The 16685-nt window shown below is 41.2% G+C and overlaps 1 protein-coding gene and 1 long non-coding RNA gene across 2 annotated transcripts in view; one reads left to right on the forward strand and one right to left on the reverse strand.

Annotated features, from left to right (window-relative positions):
• Positions 1-16685, forward strand: part of LOC306856321 (uncharacterized protein) — a 1000538-nt gene that overhangs the window by 171017 nt on the left and 812836 nt on the right. The window lies entirely within an intron of this gene.
• LOC306847275 lies at positions 13499-16230 on the reverse strand. Its single transcript, XR_013782140.1, has 3 exons — positions 15395-16230; positions 14715-15259; positions 13499-14145 (listed from the first exon to the last, which is right to left on the reverse strand). It is a non-coding gene; the product is annotated as an uncharacterized lncRNA (long non-coding RNA).

The following is a 16685-nucleotide window of genomic DNA, read 5'->3' on the forward strand; positions in this document are numbered from 1 at the left end:
CAAAAATGATTTGTTCAACCCAAGCTAAAGAATAATAATAATGTACATTTGATCAGATATAACTGCAGTACAAGATTATAAGATGCATTATGTGAATGCTTGACTAAAGAGATGTGTCTTTAATCTAGATTTAAACAGAGAGAGTGTGTCTGAACCCCGAACGTTATCAGGAAGGCTATTCCAGAGTTTGGGAGCCAAATGTGAAAAAGCTCTACCTCCTTTAGTGGACTTTGCTATCCTAGGTACTACCAAAAGTCCAGAGTTTTGTGACCTTAAGGAGCGGGTTGGATTGTAGCGTGGTAGAAGACAAGTTAGATACGCAGGTGCTAAACCATTTAGGGCCTTATAGGCAAGTAATAATAATTTGTAAATGATACTGAACTGAATAGGTAGCCAGTGCAGAGACTGTAAAATTGGGGTAATATGATCATATTTTCTTGATCTGGTAAGAACTCTAGCCGCTGCATTTTGGACTATCTGTAGCTTGTTTATTGAAGATGCAGGACAACCAGCTAGCAGTGCATTACAATAGTCCAGTCTAGAGGTCATGAATGCACGAACTAGCTTTTCTGCATCAGAAACAGGTCGCATGCTTCGAAGCTTGGCAATGTTTCTAAGATGGAAGAATGCTGTTTTTGTAACATGGGAGATATGATTTTCAAAGGACAAGTTGCTGTCTAATATAACACCCAGATTTTTGACTTTAGAGGACGTAACAGTGCATCCGTCTAGTTGCAAATTATAATCCACGAGATTCTGTGTGCTGTTTTTTGGTCCAATAAGTAATATCTCTGTCTTATCTGAATTTAATAGGAGGAAATTATTGGTCATCCAATCTTTTACACTTTTTACACAATCTATTAGCTTAGATAGTTGAGAAGTTTCATCTGGTCTTGTTGAGATATATAGTTGAGTATCATCAGCATAGCAATGAAAACTAATCCCGTGTTTTCTAATAATATTACCAAGAGACAACATGTAAATTGAAAATAGCAGAGGACCTAGGACAGATCCTTGTGGTACTCCAATATGGTTTTGTAGTCGATCTATGAGTATATCATGGTCTATAGTGTCGAACGCAGCACTAAGATCAAGTAATACTAGCAATGAGGTGCAGCCTTGATCTGAAGCAAGAAGCAAGTCATTTGTAATTTTAACAAGTGCAGTTTCTGTGCTATGGTGAGGCCTGAAACCTGACTGAAATACTTCATAGAGATAATTTTTTTGCAAGAAGGAGCACAATTGAGCAGACACAACTTTTTCTAAAATTTTAGACATAAACGGAAGATTTGAAATGGGTCTGTAATTTGCCAGTTCATTAGAATCTAGTTGTGGTTTCTTAATAAGAGGCTTAATAACCGCCAGCTTGAATGGTTTTGGGATGTGACCTAAATATAACGATGAGTTAATAATATTGAGAAGCGGCTTTTCTGCTACGGGCAACAACTCTTTCAGTAGTTTAGTGGGTACAGGATCTAATAAACACGTTGTTGGTTTAGATGTACTGATAAGTTTATTTAGCTCTTCCTGTCTTATAGTTGTAAAGCACTGCAGTTTTTCTTTGGGTGCGATGAATGAAGCTGAAATACTAGACGCAGTAGAATCTACATTTGATATTGTATTTCTGATGTTATCTATTTTATCAGTAAAGAAATTCATAAAGTCATTACTATTAAACTGAGGGAATATTTAGATCGGGTAGCGTCTGTTTATTTGTTAATCTAGCCACTGTGCTAAATAAGAACCTTGGATTGTTTTGGTTATTATCTATGAGTTTGTGGATATGCTCTGCCCTGGCAGCTTTTAGAGCCTGTCTATAGCTGGACATACTGTTTTTCCACGCAATTCTTAAAACTTCCAAGTTAGTTTTTCTCCATTTGCGCTCAAGATTACGAGTTTCTTTCTTGAGAGAATGGGTATAACTGTTGTACCATGGCGCAGTACGTTTTTCTCTAACCTGTTTCAATTTGAGGGGGGCAACAGCTTCTAATGTATTAGAGAAGATAGTGCCCATGTTGCTAGTCATTTCGTCTAGTTCATGTGTATTTATGGGTACACAGAGCAGTTGAGATAAATCAGGCAGGTTATTTATGAATCTGTCTTTGGTGGCTGGAACAATAGTTCTGCCCGGACGATAACGCGGAGCCATATAATTAATATCAGTAATACGCAGCATGCACGATACAAGGAAATGATCAGTAACATCGTCACTTTGAGGTACGATATCTATATCAGTAAGATCAAGTTCATGCGATATAATTAAATCTAGCGTATGATTAAAACGATGAGTGGGTCCGGTGACGTTTTGCTCGACTCCAAAAGAGTTTATTAGGTCAGTAAACGCAAGTCCTAACGCATCATTTGTATTATCAACGTGAATGTTAAAATCTCCGACAATCAGCACTTTATCAACATTAACCAACAGATCTGAGAGGAAATCTGCACATTCTTTTAGGAAATCTGTATATGGCCCTGGCGGTCTATACCTTCTTCCGGCTTTGCTACTGTTCGGACGCTCTTGCTCTGCGCTTTGCTCCCTATTTTTGCACTTCAGCACAGTGCTCAGACAACACATTTTTTGGGGAAAATTAAGATTCTTTCCCAGCAGTTTACATTCCAGAGACGGAAAAACACAGCTGTCTACATCCAAACAGACGAGAGAAAATGCCTCCCGTGGAATCTACTTGCTGCAGAAACTGTCACAGACTTCTACAAAGGATTGTGGTTCTTGAAACAAAGTTACTTGCTGGACTTCCAAATCAGGTGGAACACACAGCAGATGGTCATCACGGACCCATCATTACATCACATAGATAATGCAGAAATCAAAACTACAAAAACACGCGGAGGTGGCTTATGTGTTTATATCAACAAAGACTGGTGTAACAATGCTGCGGTATTATCAAAACACTGTTCATCGCTGGTGGAGTTTATGGTTGTGAAGTGTCGACCGTTCTATCTGCCGCGGGAGTTCACGGCCATTGTTATCGTTGCGGTTTACATCCCCCCGTGTGCAAACGCTAAGGACGCGCTTCGTGAACTGTATAGCGCCATCAGTGAACAACAAACAAATAACCCCGACGGCTTTTTCATCATAGCCGGTGACTTCAACCACGCAAACTTAAAGACAGTTTTGCCAAAGTTCTACCAACATGTGAACTTTGCAACAAGGGGAAACAACACACTGGACTTTGTTTACACAACAGTTAAGGACTCTTACAAGGCTGAACCCCGCCCCCACCTCGGGTACTCAGACCACATCACTGTTATGCTAATCCCAGCATATAGACCACTTCTCAAACTCACCAAACCGGTTGAAAAGCAGATCACAGTATGGCCAGACAATGCCACCTCAGCACTGCAGGACTGCTTCCAGGACACAGACTGGAATATGTTTAAAGAGGCAGCCACCTACAACAACCACACAGACCTGAATGAGTACACTGAAACTGTGACTGCTTACATCAAAAAGTGCACTGATGATGTGACAGTCACCAAAACCATCACCACACGTGCAAACCAGAAGCCATGGATGACAGCAGAGGTTCGTGGGCTGCTAAAGACCAGAGATGAAGCATTCAGATCAGGAGATAAAGCAGCCCTCAAAACAGCAAGAGCCAATCTGTCCTGTGGCATCAAAAAAGCAAAACGGTCATATGCCCAAAAAATCAACAACCACTTCACAGACAGCAGAGACACACGGAGCCTGTGGCAAGCCATTCAGACCATCACTGACTACAAGCCCCCGCCACAGGCCTGTGATGAGGACACATCCCTCCCCGATGCACTCAACCACTTTTATTCACGGTTTGAAATGCAGAATGACACACCTGCACAAAAACTGCCCACACCTCCCAACGACCGGGCGCTCTGTCTGTCCCCAGCCGACGTAAGGAAGACCCTATCTAGGATTAACCCACGCAAGGCTGCGGGTCCTGACAACATACCTGGCCGTGTTCTGAGAGACTGTGCTGCACAGCTGACAGATGTCCTAACAGATATCTTCAACACCTCGCTGAGTCAGGCAGTCGTCCCCACGTGTTTCAAATCCACAACAATCATACCGGTACCAAAGAAATCACCTGTGTCCTGTCTCAATGACTACCGTCCCATAGCACTGACTCCAATCATGATGAAGTGCTTTGAGAAGCTAGTCATGCATAACATCAAAACCAGCCTCCCCAACACACTTGACCCGCTCCAGTTTGCATACCGTCCAAACCGCTCTACGGACGATGCAATTTCCTCCACCCTCCACCTGGCTCTTACCCACCTAGAAAATAAAGACTCCTATGTTAGAATGCTGTTCATTGACTTCAGCTCGGCATTCAACACAATAATCCCACAACAGCTCATAAATAAGCTAAACCTGCTGGGCCTTAACAATTCCCTCTGTAACTGGATCCTGGACTTTCTAACTGGAAGACCTCAGTCAGTCCGTGTCGGCAACAACACCTCGAGCACTACAACACTGAGCACAGGTGCCCCACAAGGCTGTGTGCTCAGCCCGCTGCTCTTCACACTGCTGACCCACGACTGCACTGCCAAGTTCAGCTCCAACCACATCATCAAGTTTGCTGATGACACAACAGTGGTAGGTCTCATCAGCAACAACGATGAAACGCACTACAGAGAGGAAGTGGCACAGCTGGCTGAATGGTGTGGCACAAACAACCTGTCCCTCAATGTGGAGAAGACAAAGGAGGTTGTGATGGACTTCAGGAGAAACTCCGTTGACCACCCCCCACTGACCATCGACAGCTCGACTGTGGAGAGAGTCAGCAGCACTAAATTCCTGGGGGTGCACATCACAGAGGATCTCACCTGGACCACCAACACCATGTCACTCTCCAAAAAGGCACAACAGCGCCTACACTTTCTCCGCCGGCTGAAAAGAGCAAGTCTCCCTCCACCTATCCTCACCACATTCTACAGAGGCACCATTGAGAGTGTGCTGACCAGCTGCATCACTGTCTGGTACGGGAACTGCAGTGCTGCTGACCGCAAGACCCTCCAGCGGACAGTGAACACAGCTGCAAAGATCATCGGTGCCCCTCTCCCCTCCATCCTGGACATCTTCCTTACACGATGCTCCAGCAAAACCAACAGCATCGTGAAGGACTCCACCCATCCCTCCCACAGTCTCTTCCAGCTCCTACCATCAGGAAGACGGTACCGGAGCATCAGAGCCCGCTCCGCCAGACTGCTCAACAGCTTTTTCCCCCAGGCTGTGAGAGCCCTGAACTCAAACCACCCCGCCCCCCTCTGAAACCTCATGCAAACCCCTACCTCCTGAACATGGACCACCCCCCACCCCAAACCTTACCACACCAAAGAAAAACTGTATGGAACTTTTATATATTTTTTTTTTTTATTTATTTTATTCTTATTTTTCTTTACACTATGGACACTCTCCTCTATGTGCACTATGGACACTTTACACTATGGACACTCACACTTTACACTATGTGCACTATGGACACTTACACTTTACACTATGTGCACTATGGACACTCACACTCTACACTAGGTGCACTATGGACACTTACACACACTGCTGCGTGTGCACAATCTCACAAAAAACTCAGCAATATATGTATGTTATGTTTACATGCTCTTGCACTACAAATCATCCTGCACTGTTCCCCAACCAGCTGCTGACTCAAATGTCTCTCTTTGCACATGTACAGTTTGTATTTTTCGTCTTCTAGTTTTTAGTTTGTATAGGATAATATTTATGTGAAGCATTCGTATAGTTGTTTTTTTTATCCTTTATTCTTTTAGTTTGTATAGGGTAAATACTTATATATAGTATACTTATAGTTAAATCTGTTAGTAGTGTATAGGTTTATAGTGTTTTTTTTCTTACTTCATTGTTGTATGTCTGTATTTATGTAGCACCGTGGTCCTGCGAGACACGACATTTCGTTCCACTGCATGTCCCCACATGTAGCGGAATGACAATAAAGCTCAACTTGAACTTGAACTTGAAAAGAAATTATAACTGTTTTAAACACTTTTGACCTGAGTCAGCATGTGCACGGACCCACACACAATCGTGGACACACTCTAGATCTACTCATCAGTAGAGGTCTAAACATTTCATCCATTGTAATTAAGGATGTAGCACCATCTGATCACTTCACTTCGCAATCTTGATAACACCATGTTGAGCAACTATAGACCCATATCAAATCTTCCTTTCACAGGTAAGATTATTGAAAAGGTAGTTTTTAATCAGCTGAACAACTACTTAAAGTCAAATGGATATCTGGACAATTTTCAATCTGGTTTCCGAGCACATCACAGCACAGAGACAGCACTCATTAAGATAATAATTGATATTCGCTTTAATTCTGATTCTGGCAACATATCAGTGCTGGTACTACTAGATCTTAGTGCTGCATTTGACACTGTCGACCATAACATACTTCTAGAGAGACTGGAAAACTGGGTCGGGCTTTCTGGGATGGCACTCAAATGGTTCAGGTCATACTTAGAAGGGAGAGGTTATTATGTGAGTATAGGAGAGCATAAGTCTAAGTGGACGGCCATGACATGTGGAGTCCCACAAGGCTCAATTCTTGCACCGCTCTTGTTTAGCCTGTATATGCTCCCACTAAGTCAGATAATGAGGAAGAACCAAATTGCCTATCACAGCTATGCTGATGATACCCAGATTTACCTAGCCTTATCTCCAAATGACTGCAGCCCCATTGACTCCCTCTGCCAATGCATTGATGAAATTAACAGTTGGATGTGCCAGAACTTTCTTCAGTTAAACAAGGAGAAAACTGAAGTCATTGCATTTGGAAACAAAGATGAAGTTCTCAAGGTGAATGCATACCTTGACTCTAGGGGTCAAACAACTAAAAATCAAGTCAGAAATCTTGGGGTGATTCTGGAGACAGACCTTAGTTTCAGTAGTCATGTCAAAGCAGTAACTAAATCAGCATACTATCATCTCAAAAACATTGCAAGAATTAGATGTTTTGTTTCCAGTCAAGACTTGGAGAAACTTGTTCATGCCTTTATCACCAGCAGGGTGGATTACTGTAATGGTCTCCTCACCGGCCTTCCCAAGAAGACCATTAGACAACTGCAGCTCATCCAGAACACTGCTGCCAGGATTCTGACTAGAACCAGAAAATCTGAGCATATCACACCAGTCCTCAGGTCCTTACACTGGCTTCCAGTTACATTTAGGATTGATTTTAAAGTACTTTTACTCATTTATAAGTCACTCAATGGCCCAGGACCTAAATATATTGCTGATATGCTCACTGAATATAAACCGAACAGACCACTCAGATCATTAGGATCGAGTCAGTTAGAAATACCAAGGGTTCACACAAAACAAAGGGAGTCTGCTTTTAGCTATTATGCGGCCCGCAGTTGGAACCAGCTTCCAGAAGAGATCAGATGTGCTAAAACATTAGCCACATTTAAATCTCAAAACTCATCTCTTTAACTGTGCATTTGTTGAATGAGCACTGTGCTATATGTCCGAACTGACTGCAATGAATTTTATGTATAATCATTTTCTTTAAATTAATTTTAAATCAATTTCTATATCATCTTAAATTTCCTTGTTTTTATTATTTTTATTTCCATGTTTTTATTGATTTTTAATGTCTATTTCACTTTCTTTTATGTAAAGCACTTTGAATTACCACTGTGTATGAAATGTGCTATATAAATAAACTTGCCTTGCCTATACACAGTAGCCAGAGCAAGAGATAGGAGGGATTTATTTTGCATATCTAACAATGTAACATTAAGCAGAAGTATTTCGAATGAGTTAAACCTCCTGTATCCTGTTTTCTGAGTAACATTGAGAATATCACTATATATTGTTGCCACACCGCCGCCACGACCAGTCTGACGGAGCTCATGTTTATAACAGTAGCTTGGTGGAGTAGACTCATTTAGACCAAAATATTCATTTGGTTTCAGCCAGGTTTCAGTCAGGCAGAGTACATCAAAATGATTATCTGTGATCATTTCATTTACAATAACTGCTTTGGGTGCGAGTGAAACATGGAAATGAATCGCGCTGTCCGGTATGTCGCCATTCAACCAGGTTTCCGTGAAACACAGAGCAGCAGAGTTAGAAAAGTCCTAGAGCAGAAGGAGTTCGTCCGTTTTGTTGGGTAGAGAGCGGAGATTTGACAAATGGATGCTAGGTAACGCCGTTCTAAATCCGCGCTGACGAAGTTTCACGAGCGCGCCGGCTCTCTTTCCCCGTCTGCGCCTCCTGTAGCGTTTGACCAGAGCAACGGCTCCACCAACTACAATGTCCAGCAAAACGTCCGAAAAATCAAAAACCGGTAGAAGATTTTGTGGTGTGTTCTGCCGAATGTTCAGCAGATCATCCCTGGTAAAACTGATCTTATTTGAAAAACAAAAAGCAGGAAAAACAAACAAAAACAATACGAACACTGAGGAGCAACGCACAATAGCTGCCATCAGCGGCGCCATTGTCTTTTTTTACCAAAATAACAAAACCCTTTCAAAGTTGTCCTTTAAGGTCTGTATTTTATAGTATTGATGTGCTGTCATGGGATCAAATACTCCCTTTTTTATACTTTATGTTAACAGTAAGCATTTTGCTGAAAGATGGGGACATGCATGAGAAATAAATACTCTCACTTTGTTATGACAGCACAGCCTTGTATATTTATAAGCGATATATTTAGGAAGTCATGACGCTTCAGTGCTGTGTCACGTCCGTAACGATTTAAATATAAAGTTTATACTGTATAATAAATATTAATACAAATAATGTAAATCTTCATATACAAAGTCAAAATATGTCCATGCTAATTATGATGGACAATTCATATCACTTACTTGCTCTTAACAACGTTACGGACGCTTCATATTAAATCATGCAATTGACCAGCTCATATTTGTTCACCATGCTGTTGATATTAAAATCACTGGCTCACATTAAATGTATCTCGGTTACTTTAGGCTATATCAGAACATTTCAGAAACCAATTAATTCTAGTAACATTAAAAATAAATGTTTAATAAAGAGAACACATCATTACATTTTTAATATAGACAACATTAAGATTTACATATCGCCATAATTAACTTATTATAAATATAATTATTACAGTATTTAATAGAGAGGGACTAATAGAGTGCGCACGTGTTTACTCCGCTGATCGCCTACGTCCTACTGTTCCTTAAAGGACACGCCTCTCGTGATGACGCGTTTTCCCTTTTCCCTCATTTTCTTTCCCGCGCGCGCCCCCTGTTGACCAAGAGGAGTTATTTCTGAGGTGAATGAAGATCTTCTATTTCTGGATAAATATCTACTTTATTTGAAGTAAATGGTAAGTAATTTGATATTTACATGTATGTACATTTTAATTTTGAGAAAAGTGTATAGATTACAAGAATAAATAAAATGTCTTGAACACACTGTGGCCTGTGTATAATGAAGGAATCAGTTCTGTTTTAACAATTTTTTTATTACGCAATATCAATGTTAATAAAAGTAATTAATATAATACAACAACCAATAAAACGATATACAATAATAACCAACAAAGAAACAACAACAAAATGTAATTATACTATATAACTCTCATCCTATAGCGCAATGGCAAAAACTAATACTGAAAGACAAAGGGAATTCAGAGAAAGGAAGAGGAATACTGAAAATTTCAAGGAAAAGGAGAAGAAAAGAAAAAAAGCAGAAAGACAAAGAAAGAAAGAAACCCAATCAAAACAAGAGGCAGAGAGAGTCAGGGAGCTTGCTAGAGAAAGACCGAGGAAAAGGCGTTTGCTGAAGAGGTCACAGGTTCCTGCTTTACTCCAGGAGTCACCAGAGAATTCACCGTTTAAAACAAGACAATCTCTAGGCAAGGCACTAAAACCAGCTCTCCGAGCTTTACCTAGCAGCCCTCGAAAAAAATGTACAGTTATAAAAAAGATTGCAACATCACTGTGCCTTCTTCCAGAGAAAAACAAAATGAAGCATGTGACCGCCACCACTACTACATATGATCATGTCAGGGAATTTTATGACATCTCAAGACAAGCACCTTGGAATGAGGGATGTGGTCACAGTCAGAGAGGGAGGAGTGAAAAAGAAAATCCAGAAACGGCATTTAACAATGTCCATTCTAGAGGCCTACCGCTACTTCAAAAATGAGCATCCAGAGTCTATAATAGGCCCTTTTCACAATGACGTCAGCTAACTTCCGCTTTATCGCAAAGCAGTGTATCGGTACTTCCGCTATACCTTTACACCGAAGACGTCTCGGGAGAATGTGGGGAAAAACTTGAAATATGAAAGGCGTTGGTTAAGAGTTAAGACTAATAATGTTAATGTACTTACAGTCGGATTCTTTTGCGAACGTTTTTCTGCATCTGCCTTAGATGGGAGGCTTGCTTGCCCAACTGCTTGCTTTCACATTCGTATGACATGTATTCACAAAATATATACTTGATATCTTTTCACTTGTTAGTTCGGTTTATGTAATTCCTTGGATAGTTTATTTGTGAGTACACTGTGTAAATTAAATTCCCCGTATAGTTCCGCAGTAAAAAGACAAACAGCGTGATTATGTTTTTATTTACTATGGGAAAATGACATGGACACAAATCATATTGTTATATTAAATCTTTTTCCTACATGGCAAATTTCACATCCATAAATGCAAGTGGTCTGAAAAGAAGCCCATTATCCAGTTCAAGAATAAAATGCTTAATGTTGAAACAATGCAAAAAGGACCGCCGTGTAGTGCTACAGAACTTGTTTATTTGACAAATATATCTAAGCATCTAACTGCAATAAAGACAGTAAACATTGTGCCAGAGTGGCGGGAATCAGAAAGTATGACTTCAGTGCTGCGTATCCAACTCCATCGACTTCAAACAGCAAATCTCGCCGACTGGTATTCGGTAAATTCGTTTGAGATGTCAAGCGCCTCGCCTTGAATAAGGACGACAGTAGACCGCGGCAGTCGTCCTCTAACCATACTTTTGGCAGATGTACAAGCGTCTGGGTGAACTCTATGCTGGTAGGGATAGCGCTTTCCTATGCTGGCGGAAGTAAGATTACCCTGCTTCGCGTCAGAACGGAAGTTGTGTGACGTCATGTGAAAAGGGCCTATTGGAAAATCTAAATTTGCTGAGCTTCGACCATCTCATGTGCTCCGGTCTTCAGACACTCCAAGAAATGTGTGTCTTTGCCGATATCACGAAAATATTAAGTTAGCCCTGGACTGTCTGCAACATGTCATCCCAAGGCAGGCATTACAGAAATATCTTATTAATGTGCAATGTCCCAGTTAACTAAATTAAAATAACTAAAATAAATTGCTGTATGGAATTAAAATAAATAGATGTATGGAATTAATTTGGAACTACACAAATGAAGTACTACTAAAACATCATGATCAAACTGTCAAGTTACCTGTACACATTTTGATATATTGCCAGATTGTTTTTCACTGGCATAGTGGAATGTCCAACGATCTTTCTGGAATATCCATCCACAGCTGCGACATGGGTCACTCCAAACATTACCATCTTCTCATTTTGGTCGATGTGTAACTTGTGACCCATGTATTCTGCAGCATATAGTAGTGGATTGAAGTTCCGAGATCCCTGTATAATAAATGTAAGTAATGTAAGGGGAGTGGTAAAAAAATAAAATAGAAGATTTTATATATATATATATAATTTTTTTTTTGCCACACCTACCAGTGGCCAGTGATGTGATTTTACCTGCCTTTTTTTACTTGGTCATGATTAACTTTTCTGTAATTAATCATGACTTTACGTTAATTTACCTCCAAGTTAATTAAGAAACAACAAAGATATTTAATATTAGGGATGAGCGAGTACAGCATTATCTGTATCTGTTAACCATATGAATTATCTGTATGTGTAGCTGTACTCGGACTGTGCGGGGCCTAACTCGGAAGTGGGCGGGATTTAACCTGGAAGTGGGTCGGGTTGTCTTGAAATGGGCGGGGCTTTAACCGGTATGTTAAAAAAAAAAAAAAAATCTCCGACAGACAGAGACGCGAGTCGCATTCTACCAAGCACCACGTCTGAACAAACCCCACGTTTACCAAAACTCTACTGGTTAAATAAGTAAGTACTACAAACCAAAGTAAAAAACAAACCTGAAGCTGAAGAAACCCTAAACTTTAACGGAAAAAACCCGCGAACCTGAGTGACTGAGGGAGAGAGAGAGAGAGAGAGAGCGCGCTGTTCTCTTCTCAGTGTTCAGTGTGTGAGTGAGCAGAGCGGGACACAGCAACACAATAAATCTGTATGTGTGTAGGGGAGGGGCGCTGGGACTAGCCTATCACAGAACGCAGACACAGTCAGCTACCCAATGATCATTTTTATTCAATCCGAGCACAGATATTGACTCGTATTACTCGTATGATACTCGTACTCGGCAAAAGTGCTTTATCCGTACCGGATACTCGTTTCAGCCGAGTATCTGGCTCAACTCTAATAATTATATTGTATTATATATATTAGCATATTTTGTGTGTGTTTAAGTCAAGTCACTTTTATTTATATAGTGCTTTTTACAATGTAAATTGTGTCAAAGCAACTGCACAATATCAAAAAAGGAAAATAGTGTGTCAATCAGTGTTAATTTCATTGACTAAGACGACGACGAAAAATATTCGTCAACGAACCTTCTTTCTGTGACTAAGACGAGACGTTGACGAGCTAAAACTAATATCTGATGATAAAAACTGACGAAATTTATGCGCGTCTTCGTTAACAAGACGAGACGGGACTAAAATGTTATTTGAGGACTACCGGACATTCAAAATACATCCTATAGGCTAAGTTAACTGACTTGTCTTTCAAAATGTGCGTCTCTGTCATTGGATAAGGGGCGTTTGCATATCTAGTCTCAGTATGGCAGCCGCAGAGGACGGATAGGCTACCAAAACGCGAACTATAGCGATCTGAAACAATGGCCTCAGCAACCGAAGGGTTAGGGAGTGGGTGACCAGACGTCCCGTTTTTACCGGGAGTCACAATTCATTGTCGATTAACTTAAAGTCAGTGAAGGTGCGATAGAAGTGCTCTCTCTCGCGCGCGCTCCACTTCTTCAGTTCTCATACAGCGCGCAATCAGTTCTCAGTGCTCAAATACACACACAGCAGTCCACATGTCTCTCATGTAGAGCATCTCACGGAAATACAGTCCGTTATGGTTTAAGTGAGCTTAAACAGGTGAAAACTGAATGTGTGTCAGTAGGATATTACATACATACCTTCCGTCTTAAATGGACAGCATTCCTAATTATCTGTCATTAATGTTAACCAACAAAAGATGTTAAATAAATGTATACTTGTTAAGTAAACCTACTGTATCTGAAAAATGAGTTTAATTTATATTTCTACCAAAAAATGAAAATTTATTCCAGTTTTTCCAAATTCAATCCTTGATTCAAATTTCTCATAACTAAGCTTAATTGATTTGGTCTAAAGAGAGAAGTATTGATGACTGTTTTTGTTTAAATACTACATATAAAATAGCTACCAAAATAAATGTTGGTAACTGCAGTTTGACTAAAAGTTGACAAAAATGCAATGACTTTTCGTCGACTAAAACTATGAAAGACTCAAATGACTAAAACTATGATAGACTCAAATGACTAAAATGTGACTAAGACTATTAAGCATTTTCGTCTCAAGATAAAGACTAAGACTAAATCAAAAATGCCTGTCAAAATTAACACTGGTGTCAATAAGTTTAAATAGTGTCTTTGCAATCAGGTCGACGATATCGCTGGAAATGAAGTGTCCCCAACTAAGCAAGCCAGAGGCGACAGCGGCAAGGAACCAAAACTCCATCGGTGACAGAATGGAGAAAAAACCTTGGGAGAAACCAGGCTCAGTCGGGGGGCCAATTCTCCTCTGGCCAAACGACCCAGCAGTTCAATTCCAACTGCAGCAAAGTCAAATTGTAAGGGCTCAACTGGTTCCAGTGGTTTTCCCCGATGGCTGTCTAGGTGACGGGGTCCTCACTGGGGATCTGTCTCTGGGGCTCATCTAGGTGTCCTGGTCTCCGCTGACGTTCAGGGCTGTAGAGGTCATCTCTAGGTGCTGATCCACCATCTGATCTGGTGACTGCAGTGACCTCGGGAATAAGAAAGAAACAGACTAATATTAGCATAGATGCCAATCTTCTTACGATGTAACAAGTACATTGTGTGTTATGGGAAGTGTTCCCGGTTCCGGTTGACCTAATTAATGCAGCCTAACAATCCTTTAACAGATTTGAATATTAGAAGTGTATTATTGTGTTATGCGTACGCCAAGTTAAAGAGATGGGTCAGAGTGTGTCTGCCTTCCGAACAGTGTTTGATAGATTGTTCCAGAGTTTGGGCGCTAAATAGGAGATAGTTTTAGTCTAGTTTTAGTCATTTGAGTCTTTCATAGTTTTAGTCGACGAAAAGTCATTGCATTTTTGTCAACTTTTAGTCAAACTGCAGTTACCAACATTTATTTTGGTAGCTAAATAGGAAAAAGATTTATTTCCTACTATCTACAACAGTCACCAGCACCCACGTTCACCTGAGTATTAATCACCCGGACCTGCTGCTGCCAATCAATGTCCCCTTTATTTACACACTCTCCTCACGCCCTCCTCATCCGGTCTACTGTTCACAACCTGAACCAAACCAGACTCTCGCTATCTGAACTTACCTGTGTTTACTCACTCTAGATCAGGGGTGGGGAACATTGATCCTGAACTGCATCCTGAAAACCTTGATTAGCTAGTTCAGGTGTGTTTGATTAGGGTTGGAGCTAAACTCTGCAGGATCAACGTTTCCCACCCCTGCTCTAGATGTTCCAGTGCTCCACCGCTCCAGTTCTCCACCAATCCAGTTCTCCTCCGCTCCGGCTCATCCACGATCCTTCTACTACAAAGCAAAGATCCTTTACTGCAAGCTAAGCCATTCGGACATTTATACTCTGTCTCGTACTCACCTCTCGTCTGCACCAGATTTGCCCTCGCTCATCAGTCAACAAAGCTCTGTGTTTAACCACTTACCTCTGTGTCCCTTGCTTGTGTCGTGACAGAAGACCAGACCCGGATACATACCATGGATCCCTGGCTTCCCACTCCAGCAGACATGCTCGAGGAGTTGGTCAACACCCTCAGAACCACTCTCACTCTGGTTCAATCCCATTCCTGCTTCCTATTCGGCGATGCAGCTGAGTGTGGTCGCTTCCTTGTCCAAATCTCCCTGTTCATAGAAATGCAGCCGCAGAAGTTTACTAACAAATGCTCGAAGGTAGCCTTTCTTATTTTCCTACTGAGTGGCAGAGCCTTGCTCTGGGCTCACGCTATGAGGAATGCTCAAAGCACCATAATTAACTACCACAAAGCTTTTTCCAATCACTTTAAGGAGGTATTCGGTTCTGCCACTGGAACGCTGTCAGTTCGAGACCAACTCCTGCGGCTGCGCCAAGGTAATTCTTCTACGAGTGATTACACACTACAGTTTCGCACGCTGGATGCGAGCAGTGGATGGAATGAGGCTGCTCTGATGTGTGTGTACTGTCAAGGGCTGAATCCCAGCATCCGAATGCAGATGGCTATTTATGACAATAGCATTGGACTGGAAAGCTTAATGCAGCGGGCCTCGCCACCTGCCACTCAGAGGAAGCCCCACAACAGCTTGCCACACCCGCCTATAGTTCTCCAGTACCAGAACCCATGCAGGTAGACTCCCCACGATTATCACGCATGGAGCGTGCTCGCTGTCTTGCTGCCGGACAATGTCTGTACTGTGCAGCTTCCCACCATTACATCAGGACCTGTCCCGTCCGCCCCCCCACACCCAACGGTGAGTGCTATTCAAGTTGAACCTGAAATCTCCTTGTTAACTCTCCTCTCAGTTAACTATTCAGATGGGATCCCTGCGAGGCTTGCTTTCACAATAGTCTCTCCACGATATCCAAGCCAGTCAGGAAGACACCCCAGTTCTAAGTGTGTTCCACCCTTGTGGAGAGCCCTGAATCGCAGGAGGAACATCGTATCCCATCTGACTACCAGGCGTTCCAGGATGTATTTAGTAAGCAGCTAGCCACCCGTCTTCCACCACATCAGCCATGGGACTGTGCCATTGACCTGCTGCCTGGGGCCAAACTCCCCAAGGGAAGGATATACACTCTGTCCATCCCGGCTCACAAGGCGATGAAGGAGTACATTCAGGAGGCGCTAAATCAAATCAAGGCAAGGGAAGTTTATTTATATAACACATTTTACACACTGTTGTAATTCAAAGTGCTTTCCATAAAGGGAAGTAAAATATTCATGAAAAAAAATAATCACAACAATAAAAATAAGGGGAAAAAAAGTAAAATGATATAATTTATTTTAAATTTACTTTTAAAGGGTTAAGAATAGAAAATGATTATACATAAAATACAGTGCAGTCAGTTCGGAGGTAGCACAGTGCTCATTCAATAAATGCACAGCTAAACAGATGAGTTTTGAGTCTGGATTTAAATTCAATTCAAGTTTATTTGTATAGCGCTTTTTACAATAAAATCGTTGCAAAGCAGCTTTACAGGAAATTAAGTTTCCACAATATATTTTAAGTTCAGTAAAGCAATAAATGACTTACTAACCCATTTACTGACCAAAATTATAAACACAACACTTTT

This window comes from Barbus barbus (genome assembly GCF_936440315.1).
Source record: "Barbus barbus genome assembly, chromosome: 3".
Lineage (NCBI taxonomy): Eukaryota > Metazoa > Chordata > Actinopteri > Cypriniformes > Cyprinidae > Barbus > Barbus barbus.